The sequence below is a fragment of the Erinaceus europaeus genome, chromosome 5 (genome assembly GCF_950295315.1).
Source record: "Erinaceus europaeus chromosome 5, mEriEur2.1, whole genome shotgun sequence".
Lineage (NCBI taxonomy): Eukaryota > Metazoa > Chordata > Mammalia > Eulipotyphla > Erinaceidae > Erinaceus > Erinaceus europaeus.
This window is the reverse complement of record NC_080166.1, coordinates 20,254,354-20,278,796: the sequence shown is the minus strand read 5'-3', so window position 1 is coordinate 20,278,796 and position 24,443 is coordinate 20,254,354. Positions and strand designations below refer to the sequence as shown.

At 38.6% G+C, this 24,443-nt stretch overlaps 1 long non-coding RNA gene across 1 annotated transcript in view; it reads left to right on the top strand.

Annotated features, from left to right (window-relative positions):
* The first annotated feature begins 11,598 nt into the window (after window positions 1-11,598).
* The window catches only part of LOC132538683 (uncharacterized), a 29,838-nt gene continuing 16,993 nt past the window's right edge, over window positions 11,599-24,443 (top strand). Inside the window, exon 1 of the long non-coding RNA XR_009550040.1 lies at window positions 11,599-11,854. This is a non-coding gene — a long non-coding RNA (uncharacterized LOC132538683). The remainder of the gene's footprint in view (window positions 11,855-24,443) is intronic.

The following is a 24,443-nucleotide window of genomic DNA, read 5'->3' as shown; positions in this document are numbered from 1 at the left end:
CGTCGGGAATCAAACCAGAGACTTCAGGCATGCACATCCCATTCTCTACTAGTTGAACTAGTCTCATTGTCCCTCAGTTTGGTTGACAGTCTTCTAAAAACACTAAGACTGGCAGAGCATATTCAAATTCTTAAAGGTAGACTCATGCCAAGAATATATTACTCTTCTAGGTTATTAGGCTTGAAGGAGTGATGAAGAGCTTTTCAGACTAGCAACAGTTAAGCAAATTTACTAATATTAAACAAGTCTTACAAGGACTACTGAAAGAATTTATATAAAATAAAAATATTGGAAGCTTTTTTTTTTGCCTCCAGGGTTATATCTGGGGCTTGGTGCGGGCACTATGAATCCACTGCTCCTGGTGGCCATTTTTCATTTTAGTTGGATAAGACAGAGAAAAATTGAGAGGGGAGATTGAGATGGAGAAGGGAGAGAGACAGAGACACTTGAAGACCTTCATTCGCTGCAGGTGGTGAGCCAAGGGCTTGAACTTGGATACTTGTGCTGGTCCTTGTTCTATGTACTATGTACACTTAACTGGACCACCTGACCGCCTTGAATTTTTTTTATTATTATTAAGAAAGAAGTAAAGACAAAAATCAAGGGAGCTAGTAAAATCAAATGAAGACAGAACTTTGGTAAAGTTGTAAGAAGGCCCACAGACTTGCTTGAAAGAATATTTAGGCTTTTATGTTATGGCATCACACTTTAAAATAGGTGAGAAATTGCATCTCTAAAACATGGATAGTCTTATAAAGCAGGGTTTCTTCAATGAATAAATCGATTATTGAAAAAAAATCTGTGCTATTATATCAAGAAATTAAATAATGAGAAAAAGACACAAAAGCATCTGTGCATTTGTAGGAGTGAATCAGGGATTATCAAACTAATGGGGAAGAAGGATATGCCCGACTAGCATAAAGTGATGATTGAACCCCCTGCTCCTATTACATATTCTAGCTCTCAGTCATTGCTGACACAAAGCACCATGAGTTTTGCATCATAACACAATGTCCAAACTAGGAAGATAACGTAGTAGTTATGCAGAAAGTTTTTTTTGTTTTTATTTATTTATTTTTGTCTCCAGGGTTATTGCTGGGGCTCAGTGCCAGCACAACAAATCCAATGTGACTGGAGGCTATTTTTTTCCCATTTTTGTTGCCCTTGTGGTTGTTATAGCTGTTGTTGTTGGATAGGACAGAGAGAAATCGAGAGAAGAGAGGAAGACAGAGAGGAAGAGAGAAAGATAGACACTAGCAGACCTGCTTCACCACATGTGAGGCAATCCCCCCTGCAGAGGTGGGGAGCTGGGGGCTCGAATCAGGATCTTTATGCCGGTCCTTGCACTTGTCGTCCTGTGTGCTTAACCCACTGCACTACCGCCCAGCCCCCTATGCAGAAAGTTTTTAATGCCTATGGCACCAAAGGCTCCAGGTTCAAACTCCACAGTAGCACTGTACACCTGATTTCTTGATGATACTGACTGGGCTATCAATCTAGAGCCTCACAGTGCCACAAAAAAATCTCCTTGTTGAACTAGGCTCAGACTTGGATGCTAAATGAGAAAAACCTAGTCATCCAGATCAATGACAGCCAGAAATAGCTACTGTATTACATAATCCTTAAATTTTTACATTGTTGTCTCTTAGTTTTTCAGTACCAGAGATAATGCATCTCATTTTACCAGTAACTCTTCCCAACTGTCTATTGGTAAAATTTACTATGAATGGCAACACACTTATCCGAAGCCTGTCAGCCATCAGTGATGAGATCCAGGGTTGATTGGGTTGTTTCCATGATAAAATACCATTTTATGGTGGGCTTCTGAGAACCATTCTTGACATCTACGGTCTCAGAAGGAAATCAGTGAAAGCAAATACTGAGGAAATAAACAGTGAATGTAGAGGCTTTGTTTCTCTAAAGAAACAAACTTTCAGGAAGTAAGAAACATGGAGTCTAGCTGAGGGAATCTGGTTCTCAATGTAATGATACATGAGGGTTCCCTTTATCTTACAGTGATTTCTGAGGTAGGATGGCCTTGCAAGTCATGAATTTTTTGTATACCCAGATCAGCTAACCTCAGAAGGCAACTCCCTGTGTCAGAATATAATTTCCAGAGGAAGACATCAGTGGCTTATAAAACTGGATACTTCTTGGGGTGGAGAAATAGCTCAGCTGATAAGGTGTCAGCCTTGCCATACAGTGATCTACGTTTGAGTCCCAGAACCATATGGGAGTACCACACCACCACTAGGGGGAAGCTCTGGGGCTATGGTGTCTCTCCTTCTCTGTCTCTATCTAAATGAAGACGTTTACCTGAAAGTGATGAAATCATGTATATGCAAAACCATAGCTCTATGCACACAGAGACACAAGACAAAATACTGCTTTATTTACCAACAGTATACTATTTATATTGTGAAAAGAAGGAATAGTTTCCTTCACTCATTGAGAATATTCCTAAATTCTGTTCTAAACTGAGCAAATGACTCACTTTAAATTTTGTTCTTATCTTTATTTATTTGTTGGATATAGTTAGAAATTGAGAGGGAAGGGGGTGATAGAGAGGGAGAGAGACTGAGAGACACCTGCAGCACTGCTTCACCACTCACAAACGTTCCCCCTTTAGGTGGAGAGTAGGGGATCAAACTTGGATCCTTGTTCATTGTAACATGTGTGCTCAACCAGGAGAGCCACCACCCTGTCTCTAGGCATCACTTTCTAAAAGTTGTTTCCTATTCACAAGTGGATTCAGAAAGTCTCTCAGTGCTGAAAACCTAACCTCTCTAGCATGACCTGAAAGAGGTCACTTAGCCTGACCCTTCTTTCTCATTCTTAAAGGTAAAGCACTGCCACCCTTCAGCTTTTATGTCCCTTCCAAGCTGGAAACTATCCACTGGATAACTGACTTCGTTCTCCTTGTGAAAAATCCTGATCCCCTGAGCTCGCCTTCTCAATCTGTTTTCACCATTTGTCATCTTCACCACTTGAGCCGCATCAACTCAAAATATAAGGCCGCCCCCAGACAAGCTGTTCTACTCTGTCAAGCTCTCCACTCACTACCCTGCCAGTGTGTGTGTGTGTGTGTGTGTGTGTGCTTGTGTGTGTGCTTGTGTGTGTACTTGTGTGTGTGTTTGTGTGTGTGTTTGTGTGTGTGTGTGAGAGAGAGAGAGAGAGACTTACACATCCCGTCCACAGAAAAGCACAACACACTCTCATCAAAACATTCAAGTATGTGGGTGTGTATCGAAGTAGTCATGGGAGAAGTTAGGTGCTTCTGAAGCAGAAAGTGCTAGAAAATGCAAAATGAATATATTTATTAACAAAGGAATGTTTGGAGTTCTTTGTTTATTATTGAGGGGGTCAGTGGCGTATAGTGTATCCATCCACACATGGGCACAGCAGCATCACGTGTACATCTGTCCCTCCTTCCCCAGAGCCCTTTACTTTAATGCAGCACACCATGCCTGTTGGGGTTCCTCAGGGGGAACGAGGCAGGAGTGAGCTCCCTAAAGGGGTCTACCAGTGCACCGTGGCAGCAGACGATACACAAACCTCCTTAGGGCACCGTTGCGGGGAACAGAACAACTTCATTGGTGCAGTTACAAATTTATAAAGGGGTAGCTGTGCAGGGGAAGTAGCCAGGTGGCCAATGAGGTAAATATATCCTTATAAGGGAAAAGAGAGCAAGGCAATGAGAGGGTATGGGTGATGATGCAGGAACAGGGAAATAGGAATTTAAGGAAGGTGAAGCCCACCAGAAAGGAGGGAAGGGTAGGTGATGCCGCAAGACTGATAGGAAGGTTGGAATTCTCCTGCATACTCTGGCCACATCTCGCTCAACCACAATGCTGGCGTGCCAAGGGGAAACTGATAGACGAACTTGGGGGAGGTTCAGCCATCCATGTTCAAGCACACATCAGACCCATACATGCCCAATCCATGTTTCACTTAAATCCAGATTTTAAGTGAGTCCATTCAGTATTTGTCCTTTTTTCTTTTTTAAAAAATATTTATTTCCCTTTTTATTGCCCTTGTCGTTTTTAATTTTTATTGTTATTATAGTTATTATTGTTATTATTGGTGTCATCTGCAGGTGTCTATCTTTCTCTACCCCCTCTGTTTTCCCCTCCTCTCTCCATTTCTCTCTTTCCTATCCAACAATGATGACATCAATAACAACAATACTAATAACTACAACAATGAAACATCAAGGGCATCAAAAGGGAATAAATAAATAAATAAAATAAATATTTTAAAAAATAATAAAATAAAATGAAAAATGCAAACTGTTTCTTTGTCATTTATGTGTATGATAATATATTGCTAGTAATTTTAAATAATAATATACTTTTAAAACACCACCTAACATCTTACAAATTCAATTAAAATTATAATCTTAATCAACATGTGAAATGCATAATATAATAAGTATGTAACTGTGAGGAATAGAAAGATAATCTCCTTCATTTCCCAATGAACGATGGTAAAAGAAAATTTAAATGATTCTAATATCTTATTACTTTAATCTATGTGTCAATTTACTTTAATTTTAGAGAACAAAAGGAGGAACATCTTGAAATAAGAGAAAAATGCATGCAATTATGCCTATTAAACACTGCAACAATTTTTATATTAAAGTAATATTTCTAAAGAAAATCTTGCTGTGTGTGCAGATGATATGGAAATATTTGTACAAAAGTAATGGTTCTGCTTCCAAAAGAAAAATGCATAACACTCTTATTAACCCTTGCCTGACTCTTTTTCCCCCCACTTACCCTCCACTCCCATAGCTGAACTACTTAAAATATCAACAGCACCCCATTACCCCCCCCCCCAGAAGCTTCCAATCAGACTCGCCTGCCTTTGAAGAGGGAGAATGAAACAGCAGAGGTTAAACAATGTTAAGAAAACATTTACCAGGGAGTCAGGCAGTAGCACAGCGGGTTAAGTGCAGGTAGCACAAAGTGCAAGGACCAGGACAGGCTTAAGGATTCTGGTTAGAGCCCCTAGCTCCCCACCTGCAGGGGGTCGCTTCACAAGGTGAAGCAGGTCTGCAGGTGTCTATCTTTCTCTCCTCCTGTCTGTCTTCCCCTCCTCTCTCCATTTCTCTCTGTCCTATCCAACAACGACAACAGCAATAACAACAACAATAATAACTACAACAGCAAAACAACAAGGGCAACAAAAGGGCAAAAGAAAAATATTTTAAAAAGAAGAAGAAGAAAGAAAACATTCACCATTCACATTGCAGCTGCGTTGGTCTAACCTGGCATCCAGTACCAAGTATTAGTCTCTTTTTTAATTTTTCCTCCAGGATTATTGCTGGGGCTTAGTGCTGGCACTACAAATCCACTGCTCCTGGTGGCCATTTTTTTTCCGTTTTATTGGCTAAGACAGAGAGAATTTGAAAGGGGAGGGGAGGAATGACAAGGAGGAAGAGAGAGAAATAGACACCTGCAGACCTGAGTGGGTCCTTTGCCTCCTACTATTGCCCAGACTGCCCAAGTATTATTCTCTATCATGCCTTGGGAACAAACATACTCTTTGAGTTGTCTATGCTGCCAATTTCAGTCACATTCAAATTTTATCTGACTACAGGGCTTGTCTGCTCACCTGACATCTGTGTGATCTCTGAATAATCTCCCCCAGCATTTCAAAAACCTTGAAGTTTATCAGGGCACACCCACAAAGCACACAAAACCCGAACTCTTTGAACAGAAATCTCACTGGGTTATTTTTCTAGTTTGGTAAAGTGACATTTGCACTCGTGATGCCAAATGTGGGTAGGAATGACACTTTAACTACAAGTCAAAGCAAAGGAAATCATCTGAATTGATGGTCATTGGGTTCCATCCAAAAAGATCTGTGTACACATATGTTCTTGGCAGCACAATTTGTAATAGCCAAAACCTGGAAGCAACCCAGGTGTCCAACAACAGATGAGTGGCTGAGCAAGTTGTGGTCTATATACACAATGGAATACTACTCAGCTGTAAAATATGGTGACTTCACCGTTTTCAGCCGATCTTGGATGGACCTTGAAAAAATCATGTTGAGTGAAATAAGTCAGAAACAGAAGGATGAATATGGGATGATCTCACTCTCAGGCCGAAGTTGAAAAACAAGATTAGAAAAGAAAACACAAGTCGAACCTGAAATGGAATTGGAGTATTACACCAAAGTAAAAGACTCTGGGGTGGGGAGAATACAGGTCCATGAAAAATGATGAATGAAATAGTGGGGGTTGTATTGTTAAATGGGAATCTGGGGAATGTTATGCATGTAAAAAAAAAAAAAGAAGAAGTAGAAACGCAAAGCAGAAATTGACTGAGTTTGGAGTATGGCACCAAAGTAAGAAAGCAGAAGTACACTAGAGTTTGCAGTGAGTACCTCCCTAACACTTCCTCTCCACTATTCCAAGCTTTGGGTCCATGATTGCTCAACAATTTGTTTGGCTTTGTATGTTAACTCTCTTTTCAGTCACCAGGTTCCAGGTGTCATCAGGATACCGGCCAGACTTCCCTGGATTGAAGACCCCACCAATGTGTCCTGGAGCTCAGCTTCCCCAGAGACACACCCTACTAGGGAAAGAGAGAGGCAGACTGGGAGTATGGACCGACCAGTCAACGCCCATGTTCAGCGGGGAAGCAATTACAGAAGCCAGACCTTCTACCTTCTGCAACCCACAATGACCCTGGGTCCATGCTCCCAGAGGGATAGAGAATGGGAAAGCTACTGGGGAGGGGGTGGTATATGGAGATTGGGCGGGGGGAATTGTGTGGAGTTGTACCCTTCCTACCCTATGGTTTTGTTAATTAATCCTTTCTTAAATAAAAAAATAAATAAATAAAAAATAAAAATAAATAATAATAATAAAAAGAAATTAAAAAAAAAAGAGGGTTCTGCAATTCTACAGATTCACAAGAAAAGGACTCATCTGAGTATCCCCTAACAAACTAGAAATACATTAGGTGATTAAATCTCTCTGCCTCAGCATACAGAACTTGAATTCCTCCTATGAGTAAAGGAGAAGGAAATTTAAAGGTTTTCTGCTGTGTACCTACTTGTTTCAAGGTCAGACAGCTGGAGAGTTGATCAAATTGGCGTACACATGTATTTTCAGTATAAATGTTTGGAATAAAATTGACTAGGAAACGGCATGACAGCAGAATACAGAATTGAATGTCTGAGGTTCCAGGTTCAGTTTCTCAAACATATTATGCTAATAGATACTCTGATTCATACTATATTACCATTATCATTGTGACTATCATTATACTTAAGGAAGATATGAAGAAATCAAATAATTATCAAGACACAGGTATGGCTAGGATCTAGCATCAAAACACAAAATGAAACAACACAAATGTGAGGAGGGGAAATCATGAATATATATATTTTTTAATATTTAAATAAAAAGACGCTACTTTTTAAAAAAATAATTTTATAATTATTTACTTATTCCCTTTTGTTGCCCTTGTTGTTTTATTGTTGTAGTTATTATTGTTGTTATTGATGTTGTTGGATAGGACAGAGAGAACTGGAGAGAGGAGGGGAAGACAGAGTGGGAGAGAGAAAGACAGTCACCTGCAGACCTGCTTCACTGCTTGTGAAGCGACTCCCCTGCAGGTACAAAGCCAGGGGCTCGAACCGGGATCCTTAAGCCGGTCCTTGTGCTTTGCACCAATTGCGCCCAACCCGCTGTGCTACCTACCGCCTGACTCCCAAAAAGAAGCTACTCTTCATATGGCTAATTTTGTTTTTATGTATGGAAGCAATGTAACACTAAGAGAATATATACCGATCATTCTAAAATAATTTTACAATCAAAATTTAGCATTACCAGCAAGGATTATTTTTAATATATGAAATCTACAGATAACAAGAAAGCTGTTTTAGTCATTAATTTTAATATTGTTCACAGTGCTTTTGGCCATAGCTCCCTGAGCAGCAACAATGAGGAAACTGGACTTTCTTATCCTACTTGCTCTCACACAGAAAAAGATGTCGACCACCCACCCCACCCCCCACCACAGCCTCAAAGGGAACAAAAGAGGAAGAGTTGAAAAATGAATGGACTTGATAATGAAAACCATTAAAAATGTAGGGATCTTAAGAGATAATTTAGTACAAATCTTTAAAGTTAGAGATGAAGGCCTTGAGGTCCCATGTCACTTAGCTAGTGGGTTACAAAGCAGGAACTACATAACCCAGGTGTCTAAAACAGCAATACTCATTAATCTATCCCGCAGAAAATGACACTGTGCAACATTTGAGACATATAAGCTTTTCTCTCATTCTCTAATGCATGCCACAGTTCAAGGTCAGTAATTAAAGGAAAGCCTTCCCACCAATGTATTCCATCCTGAAGAAAATAACGGAAATCTATGAATGACAAAAGACCCAAGGGGATAGGAAATGGCTATGCAACATTCAAAGGACTAACAAGCATAGATTTTAAATTACGCGCAGGCAAGAGAAGTAGGATATGATTTTTAAAAAGAGAACTAATGGAAATATATATTTCAAAGAACAGATATATTTTGAGTTGGTAAATAGTACTGAAATAAGTTCACAATCTAATAATAGTGAGAAAAGCAGAATATCTAAGGTTATCTCATGAAATTTACAAGTACTAGCATAAACAAATTAACGATTTTTCTTTTTTCAAGTGGATAAATGTTACTTTTCAAAAATCATTACATTACAGACAAAAACCATTTGCTCTTGATGCTTATATCCAAAAGATTACATTCATTTAAAAATATATGACCTAATGTATTTTGTTGAAACTCATTCAAAAATACAGTTAATACAATTTTCTTAGTGGCTTTCCATTTTTATAAATTGCATAAAAACTCCTATTATTCCCCTGCTTATTATAGGTTACTGCACATATATATTTTATAGGACTGAGAACTTAGTGGATATGTACAAAATTCCAAGCATCTGATGATTCAACATCTGAAAGGATGCTGAAAAACTGTTTAGCTACTTGACTAAGAACCATTTCTGAATGTCGCTTTGTGGTAGATCTATTCCACGTGAAGTTTTACTCCATACCTAGTGAAGTGATGGCTAGTTCTTCACACTTCATTTTCAGTCCCTAGGAGATTTCTTATAATAAACCACATTAAACTTGTGCACTTCATGCTACTGTTTTATGGTAGACTTAGAATTAACCCAGCTTCTAAAGGGAACAATGAACGTTAACCCAGGACAACGAATCAAGCATAAAAAGAAATTGGAATTTAATGTAATTGTTCTTAGCTGATTGAGCACATTAACAAAACAAACAAACAAAAAACTACAAAAATTATCATCAGGCCTGCAAACTAGCTCACTGGAATAGCGCACGGCCTTGCAACGTGCACAGCCCAGGGTTAAGTCCAGCCCACGCCTCACCAGAAGAAGCATAGGTGCTGTGGTCTCTCTTTCTCTCTCTTCTCTACTTCTGAATGAAAAAAAGAAAAGCATCAAAAAGCAGTGAAGCCCTGATGATGATGACAAAATAATAAGTAAATAATCAGTATGCTCAATTAATAACTGCAGAACCAGTCCTTCTGATGAATCTACTATCAATCCTAACACTGTTCTTCAGAATGACATAGAAAGCTAGGAAAACAAACAAACAAACAAACAAAATCCATGAAACATTTGGCTTTACTGTGTATTCTAGGAAACCTTGCTTGGCCTGATATTTGTACTATTTATTTATGTATTTAGGTATTTATTTATTTATTGCTTCCAGGGTTATCACTGGGGCTTGGTGCCACCACTTACAAATCCACTGCTCCTGGTGGCCATTTTTCCCATTTAATTGGATAGGATAAAGAAAAATTGAGAGGGGGACGAAAGGTAGAGAGGGAGGAAGACAGACTTGCTTCACTGCTTGTGAAGGGACCCCCCTGCAGGTGGGGAGCCAGGGGTTCAAACTGGGATCCTTTCACTGGTCTTTGTGCTTCAGACTATGTGTGCTTAACCTGGTGAGCCTCTGTGCATCCCCGTTTTTATTATTAACACAGTGGTTTGGGGGGCTAGTATTTACCCACGAGAGAATATCAATGAGTTATCTTGCAGTTCCTTTACATCCAACAGCTTCTGCTATGGTTTTATGCTGCCACAGAACCCAACGGTGCATGTATGCACTATTGCTTCGTTGTCTGTCTACCTTCCTGTATCCCAGTAAGTGGCTAAATTTCAATTTCCAGTTCCTCAATTCTTTGGAAGACTAGTGTCCCAATGTTCACTGTTTTCTTATTTGAAGCAATAAAGAGAAGGAAAGAAAAAGTAAGTATGGACATTTCATACTGTAGTGTTTCTAATAATTGTATGTGTCTCAGATATCTTTTTCTTCCCTCCTAATCATTCTTCCCATAGTCATTCATTCTTACTTCATTCATGATTCCTATGTCCACTTTTCCACGGACTTTTCATTAAAAAAAAATAGTAGGGATTTTTAAAAAAATATTTATTTATTCCCTTTTGTTACCCTTTTTTATTGTTGTAGTTATTGATGTCGTCGTTGTTGGATACAGAGAGAAATGGAGAGAGGAAAGGAAGATAGAGAGAAGGAAAGAAAGACACCTGCAGACCTGCTTCACCGCCTGTGAAGCGTCTCCCCTGCAGATGGGTCGCCAGGGGCTCTAACAGGGATCCTTATGCCAGTCCTTGTGCTTTGCGCCACCTGAGCTTAACCCGCTGTGCTACCAGCGGACTCCCAGGGATTCTTTCTTACTGTGTCCTGGACATTGGTCTATTTTCCACATACAGTGAACAGGATGGATAATTTCTCAGTTTTGTCGTGCATTGTGTCTATGTGTATAAAAATGTGTGTGTCAGGGGTCGGGCAGTAGTGCAGCGGATTAAGCGCAGGTGGCGCAAAGCACAAGGACCAGCGTGAGGATCTTGGTTCGAGCCCCGGCAGGGAAGTTGCTTCACAAGCGGTGAAAAACGTCTACAAGTGTCTATCTTTCTCTCCCCCTGTCTGTCTTCCCCTCCTCTCTCCATTTCTCTCGGTCCTATTCATCAACGACGACATCAGTAACAACAATAATAACTACAACAACCATAAAAACAAGGGCAACAAAAAGGAAATAAATGAATAAATATTTTTAAAATGTGTGTGCAATTTTTATTGCATGTCTTCTTATGTGTTTTCACAATACGTTAAACTTTAAACTTCTTAATATGCTATTTCCCATTTTATCACCTATGTAATAAAAAGAAAGTTACTGATTGGAATGTTTTAATTCAGCCATCTGATTGTAATGTGTATTAATTAGTAACAAATGTTGAATTTATTCTCTGGAATTTTGTAGAGACACACTTACATGGTCTAGAATTCAATGATCCTCCTTTAGAGGAGGGGGGAAGAGGAGAGACCATAGCACCTTCCATATCAATGTGTTGAGGGCTGGGCTTCTAACTGGGTCATGCTAATGGCAAAATAGCACAGTGAACTAACTATTTCACTGGCCCTTGCTATTCCTTTTCCAATCCGTTAAATTATTAACTTCTGAGTTTACTGCCTAGCAATGCCTCACACACTAAGTGATAATAATAATACTGGAATCTCTGGGAGTATGTTTACCTTAACAAGGATTTTTTTCCTATTAGTTTTATCAATTACTAAATTAATTAGTTAATTTTTAATTAAGTTATTTATCCATTAGAGGCTTTCTTGGAGTCTGGTGCCTTTATGGCATTAGCATTCCTGGTGGAGGGAGGGAGAGATAGAGATAGAGAGAGAGAGAGAGAGAGAGAGAGGAGAACAAATAACTTCAACACCTGCTCCACTACATACGAGGTTTCCAGGACTTCACACACAGTACTGTGTGCACTGCACCAGGTGAGTCACGACTGAGCTCTTTTCATCAATGAATTTAATGGAGGTAATATTTGAGGATTATGACTATTGGGAATTTGTTTTCACTTATAAAATATCTGTTGAAATAAAATTGAAATATATCGGGAGTCGGGCTATAGCGCAGCGGGTTAAGCACAGGTGGTGCAAAGCACAAGGACCGGCATAAGGATCCCGGTTTGAACCCCGGCTCCCCACCTGCAGGGGAGTCGCTTCACAGGCGGTGAAGCAGGTCTGCAGGTGTCTGTCTTTCTCTCCTCCTCTCTGTCTTCCCCTCCTCACTCCATTTCTCTCTGTTTTATCCAACAATGACAACAACAATAATAACTACAACAATGAAACAACAAGGGCAACAAAAGGGAATAAATAAATAAAATAAATATTTTTTAAAAATTGAAACATCTTGAATTTATAGTAAGACGTGCACATATTTTAGTATCTCTTACAACTATCCATGATAAGTTCTAATTAATTTCTCTATATTAAATTGTATATTTCAAGAAAAAGCTTTTTTTTTATAGGACAAGGAGAAGTTGAGAGGGTAGAGAGGGAAGACCAGCTTCACTGCTTGTGAAGTGACCCCCTGTAGGTGGGGAGTGGAGGCTCTGTTAAGAAAGCAGAACTGCTCACAAGCTGTGTGTAATGAACATTACATTTAATCAGGAAATAACTCACCACGAGGCAATACGCCCTACCATGTTTAACCCCGCAGCACAGAAACACACCATGAGCAGTGCCAAGCAGCTCCGTGAGTGGTGCTGTGGTGCTGTGCTCAGTTTCCTTTTTGTCTAGCTCTCTCCCTCTTTCTATCCTTTTCTTAAAAAAGAAAAGAAAAGAAAAGAAAAGGAAAGGAAAGGAAAGGAAAGGGAAAGGGAAAGGGAAAGGGAAAGGGAAAGGGAAAGGGAAAGGGAAAGGGAAAGGGAGAGGGAAGGAAAGAAAATCTGAGCTAGAGAGACCACTCCATGGTTTTATGCACAAAGTTCTGAGTTTATCCCAAACGACAGCATTAAATATAAGACAGTTGTGTTTGCTACAAAGAAAATACATTGGGAAGTTGTAGGTTAGCATGAAAATGATTTGTCTCTGAAGCTCAATTAGAAGAAAAGCATGGTAGTGTTTTGTCTTTACACCTCAAGTAGGGAGAAAGCATTATCCAGCCAGTGTAGTCTTAATATTTTTCAATACAGACTATTACTTCAACTATATATTTTTAAAACTTTCAATGTCCTATTCATAATGGAGTTTCTATTTAAATATCTTTTGACAAAGGGTAGTAACCTACATAATATCAAAAGGAAGCCTTGTCGAAACGTTCCAGATAACTTGATGCAAACGCTAGAAGAAGCAGCACATGTGTACATCCATTGGCTAGATCGATCAAAATGCCTATGCCTAACATTGCCATTATTACAGGAATCAAAACAATTTCTCTGAGTTATGACTTACAGTGTCACATTTGTATCAACTGGTCACTTACTCTTTTCTCGCCATCCCAAAAGCATCATTTCCCAATCTCTTTGGTTTTCTCTGTCCTTTCGTCCCACAGGTATCTGGTAAATAAGGATTTTTTTTTTTTCTGGCATTAAATATCAACCCAAATACCATTTCCCCAATAGTCCTATTCTTTTTTTTAAATTTTATTATCTTTATTTATTGGATAGACAGAGATCAAGAGGGTAGGGGAGATAGAGAGGAAGAGAGAAAGAGAGATACCTGCAGTCCTGCTTCATCAGTTGCAAAGCTTTCCCCTTGCAGGTGGGAACCAGGGGCTCAAACCTGGGTCCTTGTGCATTGTAACATGTGCGCTCAACCAGGTGCACCACCACCTGACTCCCAATAGTCCTGTTCTTAAACATATATGTACATATCATTTATACTTCTTAGCCATCTTGTCTATAGATAGTTAGAAAATAGAAAATGAAGTTTGCATAGTTTTTATCGCTTCAATGTCATCCTAGCCATGCTTTCATTAAAATATTTTACCTAAGTTAACAACTTAGGTTAAATATGTGTCTCAGTGATTCAAGGTCTAAATACAGAACATTCATATAGCATGCTACTTTTACCATGTAAGATAAACTCACATGCTTAAATCTTTATTCCCTTACATTAAAGTTCTTTTAATATAAATTATGCAGTCATGGTCTGGGAGATGGCTCAGTGGATAAAGACTTAGACTCTCAAGCATGAGGTTCTAAGTTTGATTCCCAGCAGCACATGTGCCAGAGTGATGTCTGGTTCCTTCTCTCTCTCCTCCTGACCCTCTCCATAATAAGTAAGTAAAATTTTTTTAAAAATAATAAATAAATTATGCATCCCACTCAGATATATCGAGATTCTTCCTAACCAGGAGTTTTGTGTGTATTCCCTCAGTTTATAGCAGGTTCTCAGGTTAGAATTAGTGGTGGATCTTTACAAAATCATAAACAAGAAGTAATCTCCATGTATCTGTTGTTTATTTATTTACATTGCCACCACGGTTATCCTTGGGACTTTGTGCCTGAAACATATATCATATTATGATGGACTAATACTTGCGACAGTTTTTAAAGTGTACATAGAAAAAACAGGTCACTGGTTTCAGTAATCTCAGCCTGCTCAGCTGCTGGAAGCTCGTTCTACACTTCCATCATCTATTTCTTCTAAGCATTTATTAGAATTGCATTAGAAATTCACATTAAGGGATTTATGCCTTGCTTGGTAGACATTAGAAATATTTCAGGGAGTCGGGCGGTAGAGCAGCGGGTTAAGCGCAGGGTCCCGGTTCGAGCCCCTGGCTCCCCACCGGCAGGAAAGTTGTTTCACAAGCAGTGAAGCAGGTCTGCAGGCATCTATCTTTCTCTCCCCCTCTGTCTTCCCCTCCTCTCTTCATTTCTCTCTGTCCTATTCAACAACGACGACATAAATAACAACAACTATAACTACAACAATAAAACAACAAGGGCAACAAAAGGGGATAAATAAATAAATATTTTAAAAATTAAAAAAGAAATATTCCATATGTTCTTCAATCTAATAAATGTAGTTCACGAGGAAAATTAAATTGAGAGATCGAAAGACTATTTTGTGTGTGTGTTGCCAAAAGGGTTATTGCTGGAGCTCAATGATGAATCCACCACTCCTTCCTTCCCTCTTTCAATCCTTCCTTCCTTTTTCCCTTCCTTCCTTCTTTATTTCCTTCTCCTTTCTTCCTTGTTCATTTTCATTCTCACATAATGGTTAAAAAAAGGGGGGGTGAGAACTCAAGTACAGAATGCATTCCTTGCATGTGTGAGAAAGACCCATGTGGGTTCAGTTCTAAAAATCAGGTCAAAACAAATTTTAAAAAATCAAGTAAACCAAAATCAACCTAGTGGACAACATACTCTATGTTCCACCTGAAGAAGATGGGTCCTGAAGAAGGGTAGCTTGGATATTCCCACTCATGACCACAGAATGTGAGGTTGGATCTACAGGGATGCAGAGGTCACATAGGCTCCTAAGCTAAATATGGGCTCCGGGTCAGATCAAATCGATGGGGTTTAAAGTCAACAATATTTGAACACCTTTCTCATATATGGGAGTTATTCTCTTCCCTGATGCAGCTTTCTGGTCCTTTTTCCAGTCATCTCCCCAGACAATAACTTGGATCCACCTGCATATCAGATGTCAGGCTCAGAAAAAAAAAAAGGCTAGTATAGTCACGAGCCCTTTGGAATATAACCAAAATAGGCCTACAATCTACAAAACGAAGACCCCCCCCCCCAACTCTTCATCTGAACTATTCCAGCCTTTAGGTTCATAATTAGTCAACAACTTGTTTGGATTTATATGTTAACTCTCTCTTCAGTCACCAAGTTCCAGATGCTAGCATGATACCAACCAGACTTCCCTGGACAGATGACCCCACCAATGTGTCCTGGAGGCCCACCCCACTAAGGAAAGATAGAGAATGGCTGGGAGTATGGGTCAACCTGCCAACATCCATATTCAGTGGGGAAGCAATTACAGAAGCCAGACCTTCCATCTTCTGCACCCCAATGACCTTGGGTCCATACTCCCAGAGGGGTAAAGAATAGTTAAGCTATCAGGGGAGGGGAGGGGTGGGGATACAGAGTTCTGGTGGTGGGGATTGTGTGGAGTTGTACCTCTCTTATCCTATGGTTTTGTCAATATTTCCTTTCTATAGATTAAAAAAAATAAGCAAACAACTTGCATGATGCCTTGTATACTGTTGACATATTTTGAGTACTCTTAGCTGCTGTCATTATCCCTACTCTATCTTGGCTTAGTTCAGCAACTTTCAATCCATTTTTTAGACTTTTGGACTCTTTCATAAATTATATATTAAATAGACTCCTACTATGTAACAGCAGAAAGACTGTGACTAAAATAGATGAAGGCAGTGGAGGTCTCCAAGCTATCTGTTCTACATTCTCACACTTGGTCATGTCAATGTCACCACAGCAATTAAGTTCCAGGATTTCCTTACTTTCATTTTACTGAGCCTGATAAAAACCAGCCTCATACCTGTATCTAGTCAACAGTAAAAGTCATATAAGTCATATACACTAGGATGCCCTGGCCTGACTTCTCTCCCTGACCTATAATTGTGCTTTTAAAATGACAATGAATTAAAGTAGTAATTTTATTGAATGTATTCGTCACAAAAATAAATGGAGTATTACTAGAATTGGCTGGTTTCACTCCTCAGTAATAAGCAGAACTGTTAGGATTTTTTCATTACTAAAACCTTCTTTTTATTTGGGGAATATTCACACATAGCACAAAAACCACAAACCAGTGAGTAAGGATGACAGTAGTATATTACAGAAACAAGAACTAATTGTGCTTTGAGACATTTCCTAGATTTTTTTTTTGTAAAAAGAGGAGAGCTGTGTTTTGTTGTTGGAGTCCTTGTTTGTGATGTGCTAAGATCAATTACCGATGGCCTTATATAAACCAGAAGCTTGTACTGACCTGTTAAAATAGTAATGCTTGTAACCATGACAACGGAAGACAAGTAAAATAGGGTCCTTTCTTTCTTTCTTTCTTTCTTTCTTTCTTTCTTTCTTTCTTTCTTTCTTTCTTTCACTTTTTTGTTGCAGTTTAAAACAAGGTGAAGAAATCAGTTGACTTCCCTCAATTTGTAGTGAATACAATGTAGATTTTTAAAAAATCTGTCCATGGATGTTCTGGTCGTAAAATGTACGTCTTATTTTGGCATGAAAATCACAACGACAGACTTTAAGATCTTTTAAGATGGAGGAGTGAGGGAAGTTAAATCACAGAGCACCAGGATAAAATAATAAAGAAAGGCGAGAAAGAGGCACATAAAACTAAGGCAATGTCAGTGTTTTAACTGTATGTTAGGTCTGTACAATTCAGAATGTCTAAGCCTATGTGATTCAATGTGAAAGAGAAAAAAAAGTACCACGTTGTTTCCTATTATTACATTCTAATTCCCTTCAGCTTAGATTAAGAAGGCCATGATGTTGGTGTATTTATAACAGTATCTGTTCTACCTACTGAAGTCTGTGATAAAAGAAGAGTGCAACACAAAGCTTCTAAATGTGAATCTGTGCAGGTGTAACGACTACCCTGATTTTTTTTTTTTTTTTCTGAATCCAAATTTTCCTCAAAGCTTTTTCAAAAAATTGAATCTCTTTCACTCAACACTTGATGGCACTACTACTTCGTAAGGCGAGTTCCTACAAAAGATCCCTACATTTTCTATTTTGAGGTTTTCAGCACTCATGTTGTCTGTCATTCTACTGTATAACTTTTCAGTTGCAGTCCTTTAAATAAGCTACCTGGGTGTTTAGTAAATCAGAGCAATATTTCTGCTACATGGAGAAAAATAACATGGAACTGGGGTAGTGGCTCAGTCATAGCTGGCAAGGCCTGAATGTCTGAGATCCTAGATTAGATTATCCATCTGTACTACATATGCCATAGTGATACTCTAATATCTCTCTCTCCCTCCCTTCCTCCATCTTTCCCTCCTTCTCTTTGCCCCTCCCACTCCCTCTCATTTGAAATGTATAAATCTTTAAAATGTTGAAGTAAGTAAAAATTTTTAAGGCCAAGTATGTTACAAGCACTCATTTTTATCACATAAGGCACATGGGCTGAAAATGGAAGTTAACTACCAGTATAGAAGAATGTTATAAGTTTATGCTATAGACCTTATATTATCCAATGTAACTTTCTAGATTCTGGAGGTGTTCGATGAAACAGAATGATAGAAGTCTGCATGGTCTAATCTGTCACTTGTTGCTGATGAACACTTGAAAGGTAGGGAAATGAGGAATCTGAACTTAAAGAAATCAATCAAATTCAGTTTATATCCAGCAACCATAGGTAGTCAGAGGCTACTATATGGGTTTGCACAACTGAACCTTGCTCTATACAGACTGAAACTGTCAGTTTCAGAGAGCTGTTCAAAAAAGGAATAAGGAATACTAAGTGTGATTAACTTGTGACATCCCTACTCCCTCTCAGAAAGGGGAAAATTAAACAAAAATCACATGTCTGTCTCTGACATATTAAAAGTAGCATATTTCCTTTGCATGGTAACCTAGGAAGTACAGTATTTCCTATTAAATTTAGCTTCCAAAAATATCTCCCTATGAGTATTCTTCTCTTCTACTTGCACGATAATGACAGGAGGAGAAATATATTAAGAAAGAGAGCCTTTTTGGATTATTTCAGCCTCAGAGTGGTCCCAGAGAGCAACTCTTCAAGTAATCTCGTCCTCAGGGACCTAGACCTGAGCTCAGAATAAGATTTTCCAAAATTGATTTTTTTCTTACTCGATTGAATGCTATCAATAGACACTTTGGATTTTTAATTTTATTTATTTATTTATTTATTTATTTATTGGATAGCCACAGCCAGAAATCAATAGGGACAGGGTGGTAGAGAGGGAGAAAGACAGAGAGAGACCTGCAACAATGCTTCACCACTCACAAAGCTTTCCCCCACAGGTGGGGACCAAGGGCTTGTACCCGGGACCTTGTGCATTATAACATGTGCACTCAACCAGGTGTGCCACCACCCAGCCCCTTGATAGATACTCTGAAAAGACAGATGAGGCCCAATAAGGTGTGTGATGATTCCAAGAGGAAGTTTGTCCCCTGCAGTGATAGCATATTCAGAGAAATAGAGTGATGATATGGACAGTGTGACCTAGATCACCCTTAGAGGTAGTGTGAATTGTTCCCTTTACTACCAACTAGGGATTACTCAAGTTTTGGCAAATGGGATTGTCTTCTGTAGTTAGAGTTAGGTTCTTAAGGAAAGGGATTGTCCATTTTTATACTCATTCTAGGAACCAGCACCTAGCCCTCTTTGGTGACTCTTTTCCTACTGGCAGAGAAGATAAAAGGATTAGGAGGCCTGAGATGTCACAAATGGGAATTTCTATATTATAAAAACCATCCTGCCGATAGCAACCTCAGAATAGTGACAATGCAATTACACATTTGACAGTTACGGGTATGAGGGAATTACTGCCAGACTTAGAGGAAATCCATTCAAAGTTTTAAACCTGGGCCACTGTGTTGATGCGATAAGAAAAACAGAGGCATATCAAAAGTGACTTTACAGATAACTGATTATTTGAAAAGAATATTTTGCAGTTCAATTGCATGTATCTTTAAACAGACAGCTCTCTGCAAAGATATTCTGTTTGTTTTTTGTTTTTGTTTTTACTAATCTGCTTCCTATTACCTTCAGCTGGTCAAAATCTGTACTTTATTCCCACAGACAAGACTCCCTCTTCCATCACATACTTTATCCCTTGTTTCTCTTTCACTAATGTGTGTGTGTGTGTGTGTGTGTGTGTGTGTGTGTATACACACATTTCTGGTTCAAAATAGGTATATGATGAGTTTGACAATTATTTTAGATCTTTACAATTATTTCTCACATTTTCATTATTGATCATTTTTCATATTTATCATGTCCTCAGTCACCAATTAGTTTACATGTAAATGCATCTAGCAAGCCACTGATTAAGCTCACATATCTTAATATCAATCAACTTCCTGAAAACTAGAGAAACTTTTTCTTGCATATGATAGGTTTGATCAGTCAGGGCCCCACTGACTGAAATGGCATGTTATCTGAGCAGGGAGAATTGGTAACTAAATCTGAAGAACAAAACTAGATTACAAAAATGCTATCACAGACTCATACATTCTGGGAACCCACTATATTTACCAGCGGTGAGTAAACAAGAGGACACTGGCAAAAATTAGAAACTTAAAGGAGAGACTCTGAAACCTGATAACCTTGTGGGTGGGGCTGAACTGGCCTCCTGGAGGGAAGAAGACTTTGCAAATGTTGGCAAAACTGCTCAAGGGAGACAGCCACAATGACAGAAATAACAACTTCCACTAGGGCAGAGATATGTAGCAGGGATGCTCACAGGAACTACCAGCAGATGGGAAGTCTCTGTGAGACATACAGGAAGTCCTGTGAGGTATACAGGAAGTTCATTGGAGACAGACAAGAAGTGAACACGAAGGAATAATTCATTTTCTTCTTCTTCCAGCATAGCTGTCCCCTACAATACCTCATATTGAAAGAGCCAAATAGGAAGAGAGTTGGAAGAACTGGCATGAAATGATCTGAATTCTGATTCCACAACCAGCAAGTTGAATGTGTCAGCAGGGCTTAAAAGTTGGGGGACATTGGTTTAATAATCAACTCAAATGATAGTTATTTTGATGTGGAGAGATCCCATATTTGTTTTAGTTTCTCAGAAGAATGGGTGACTCCCAAGTGATTAAAAATAATTTAGCAGATAGGAAAATAAAAGAAATTTCATGATAGCAATTTCACACAGATTTTTTTTTTAATTTTTTCATTCCTCGGTTAGTTACACTCTTACTAAAAAAAAAAAAAAAAAGACATTTGAATATCAATTTCAAAACACAAGATATCAGAATTCAGTGACCAAAAACAGCCAAACAAAAAACAAAGCTTATTCACAGCCTAACTTATTTCCAAGAGTCAAACTATTATATTGCTTACATCAAAGGCCACAAGTCATATTTTATATTCAAGCATTATTATTGTAGTAACAAGCTAGAAGTATATTGAACTCATGTATCACTTAAAACAGTTTGGCCCAGTAGGATCAAGTTGAATTAATTAATTTTATGTTTTATTGAGGAAGTTAATGTATTACAGAGCAATCATTGGTACATAAGTACAATTTCATTATGCACCAAGACCCCACTGATAATGTATTTTTATTTTCTGTGAGAATACTTTCTGTTACTCAAATGCACAGCTGCTTGTATCAGAGGTTCTTCAGAGGAAAAAAAAAAAGTAAAAATAAAGAAAAAAGTCAAGGTTGGCTGGAGTATGCAGTTGCTAACACCGTATTGGCCAGCACCTTCTTGTAATGTCTAAATGGTGTGATGGCACTGTAGTCGGTGTTCAGATGGGTTCAATGAATCGCGTGTAGTTAGTTCATACCTTTTTGCCAGGGACCAACCGAATATCATGAAATATTAAACAGAGCTTTCTAAAAATAGAAATGCTCAGGGCAAGTTGGAAAATACATTTTATTTTGGAATGGTCCCATAATTTTAGGAAGATGGGAGTTGCTGGGCATTCAGGGAATAAGGTTTTCATTAAGGAGAGAAGTGGCAAGCCTTAGAAAGTCTGTCTGGGCTAAAATGGATATCCTCTAGTCGCAAGTCTCTAGTCTCAAGGTAGAAATGACAGAAGTGCTTCTTCCTGACACAAATAATTGAAAGGAAGAGGTAAAACATAAACAACTGCTTGTCTTTATACTGAGCTGCCCAAAGCAGTGGATGAGTGCTGGCCCAGCAAGATAAGTCATCGACCCCAGGTAATTCAGGGACTTTTCATCCAGTGTTAGGCTTTTGTCATAATCTGAACTTAATTTACTGGTGACAGTGAACAGGGCTAGCAAAAGAAGGGACTAATGTTCAAATCCTCACGTACTTGGAAAGATAATAGTTAGGCTGACAGATTTGAATGTAACACGTAGCATTTCATTAACTGAATTGAGAAGACAAGTACTCTGGTTACTAGGATTAGAGTATTACTTAGTTTTGATTTCTGTTGTGTTAGGTAGACATCTCTCAGAATTACTCAACTCTGGTTTTTAGTGGTTAAAGAGATTGAACCTGGGGCCTCTGATGCCTCAGGCATGAAAGCCTTTTTGCATTACAATTATGCTATCTCCTCAACCCACTCTTGTACATGGAACTTTTAAAATCTGTTATGTCTAAACCTTCAGTATTCTTCATATTAGAAATTAGTTCATCGGCAAGAAGGATGACAGAGGACCTAGTGGGGGTTGTATTGTTAGATGGAAAACTGGGGAATGTTATGCATGTACAAACTATTGTATTTACAGTTGAATGTAAAACATTAATTCCCCAATAAAGAAATTAAAAAAAAAAAAAGAAATTAGTTCATCGGGAGCTGAGCAGTAGCACAGCGGGTTAAGCACACGTGGCACAAAGCACAAGGACCAGCATAAGGATTCTGGTTAGAGCCCAAGACTCCCCACCTGCAAGGGAATAGCTTCACAAGTGGTGAAACAGGTCTGCAGGTGTCTGTCTTTCTCTCCCCCTTTCTGTCTTCCCCTCCTCTCTCCATTTCTCTCTGTCTTATCCAACAATGAAGACATCAACAACAACAATAATAACTACAACAATAAAAAAACAAGGGCAACAAAAGGGAAAATAAATAAATAAATATTAAAAAAATAAAAAGAAATTAGTTCATCTATTCCTGTACCATGCTAACCTCATCTCTAAGATTATCAAAAACTCCAGGGGAAGGTATATGCCTCCTTTATCTTGTCTTCCTCAGTACATGGCACTAATCCTGGCATTCAAGAGGATTCCTTAGAGCTGAGTGAGTTTGTTGAATTTTAATAATAGGTTTTCAAAAACAGATGTAAATGACAACAAAAAAAATGAGAATGATTAATTTATAACCAAGTTAGGAGTTTACTTAATAATCTAGTAGTTAGAATTGATCATAATGTATTTGAATTTAACAAGTTTTACACAATTTTAAAGTATCCTTCATAATGATCTCTTAGACATGGACAGAACCAAATGATTTTGATCTATTAGGCCTGAGGCTGCAGGTAACTTACATATATATGAATGCTTAAACAATTTAGGCCCAGTGTCAGAATTCAATCAGCATATAAATTTGAAAGATAGAATATTTAGACTAAGTTATACTTCAATATTAATTTTAGACATTTATAAGACTATGGTTTTAAAAGCTTACGACATTCAATCTCTTTTCCCTTCTCAGAATGATTAAATAGTTGTTTATAAGACTATTAGTTGGGAGTCGGGCGGTAGCACAGCGGGTAAAGTTCACGTGGCACAAGGCACAAGGACCAGCGTAAGCATCCCAGTTTGAGTCCCTGCTCCCCACCTAAGGGGAGTCTCGCTTCACAAACGGTGAAGCAGGTCTGCAGGTGTCTATCTTTCTCTCCCCCTCTCTGTCTTCCCCTCCTCTCTCCATTTGCCTCTCTCCTAACAACGACATCAATAACAACAACAACTACAACAACAATGAAAAACAAAGGCAACAAAAGGGAAAATAAATAAATAAATAAATATATTTTTAAAAAGACTATTAGTTAATAGGAATATATACCACCTCAATGTATTTCACTTCAGACTGTCTCCAGATGCTAGGCCTGGAAAGTCAACCCTCCAGCTCTAATACTCTGCCACCAAGTTGCAGATGCTACCAGGACACCAAACTGACTTCCCCGAGCAGATGGGACCACTCCAATGTTTCCTGTAACTCCATCTTCTCAGAGTCCTACTAGGGAAAGACAGAAAGAGGCTGGGAGTATGGACCCACCTATCAACACCCATGTCCAGTTGAGAAGGAATTACAGAAGCCAGACCTTCCACCTTTTGCACCCCATAAAGATCTCCACGCTGTACTTCTAGAGAGATAAAGAATAGGGAAGCTACCAAAGGATGGGATGGGATATGGAACTCTGGTAGTAGAAATTATATGGAATTGTAACCCTCATATCCTACAATCTAATTAACCATTATTAAATCATTAATAAAAATCTAGACATGTTTAAGAAGTTTAGTATTATCTTTTTCCTAAACTAATGATTTGATAGTGATTTACAAAATTATGAGAAAATAGGGTTATAGTTACACACCACTCTTACCATCCAAGTTGCCTGCCCCCCAACCATGCCAATGATGACCACCATAGTTCTGTGACCTGGCTGGGGAATAGGTTGGTTAGCTAAGAATCTTGTTTATATTCTGCCCATCCATCAACCCTATTACTTAAGATTCAAAATTCCAACTATATTCCCTGACGGAAACTACAAGAGAAGCTGGGTGGTGGCTCACCTGGTTACTTGCACACATTATAATGTACAAAAACCTGAGGTCAAGCCCCCTTTCCCCACCAACAAGGGGGAAGCTTCATAAGAAGTGAAGCAATGCTGCAGGTCTCTCTCTCTCTCTCTTTTAATTTCTCTCTGTCTCTATCCAAAAGAAATGAATGAATCAATAAATAGTCAAACAAAAAGAAAAAA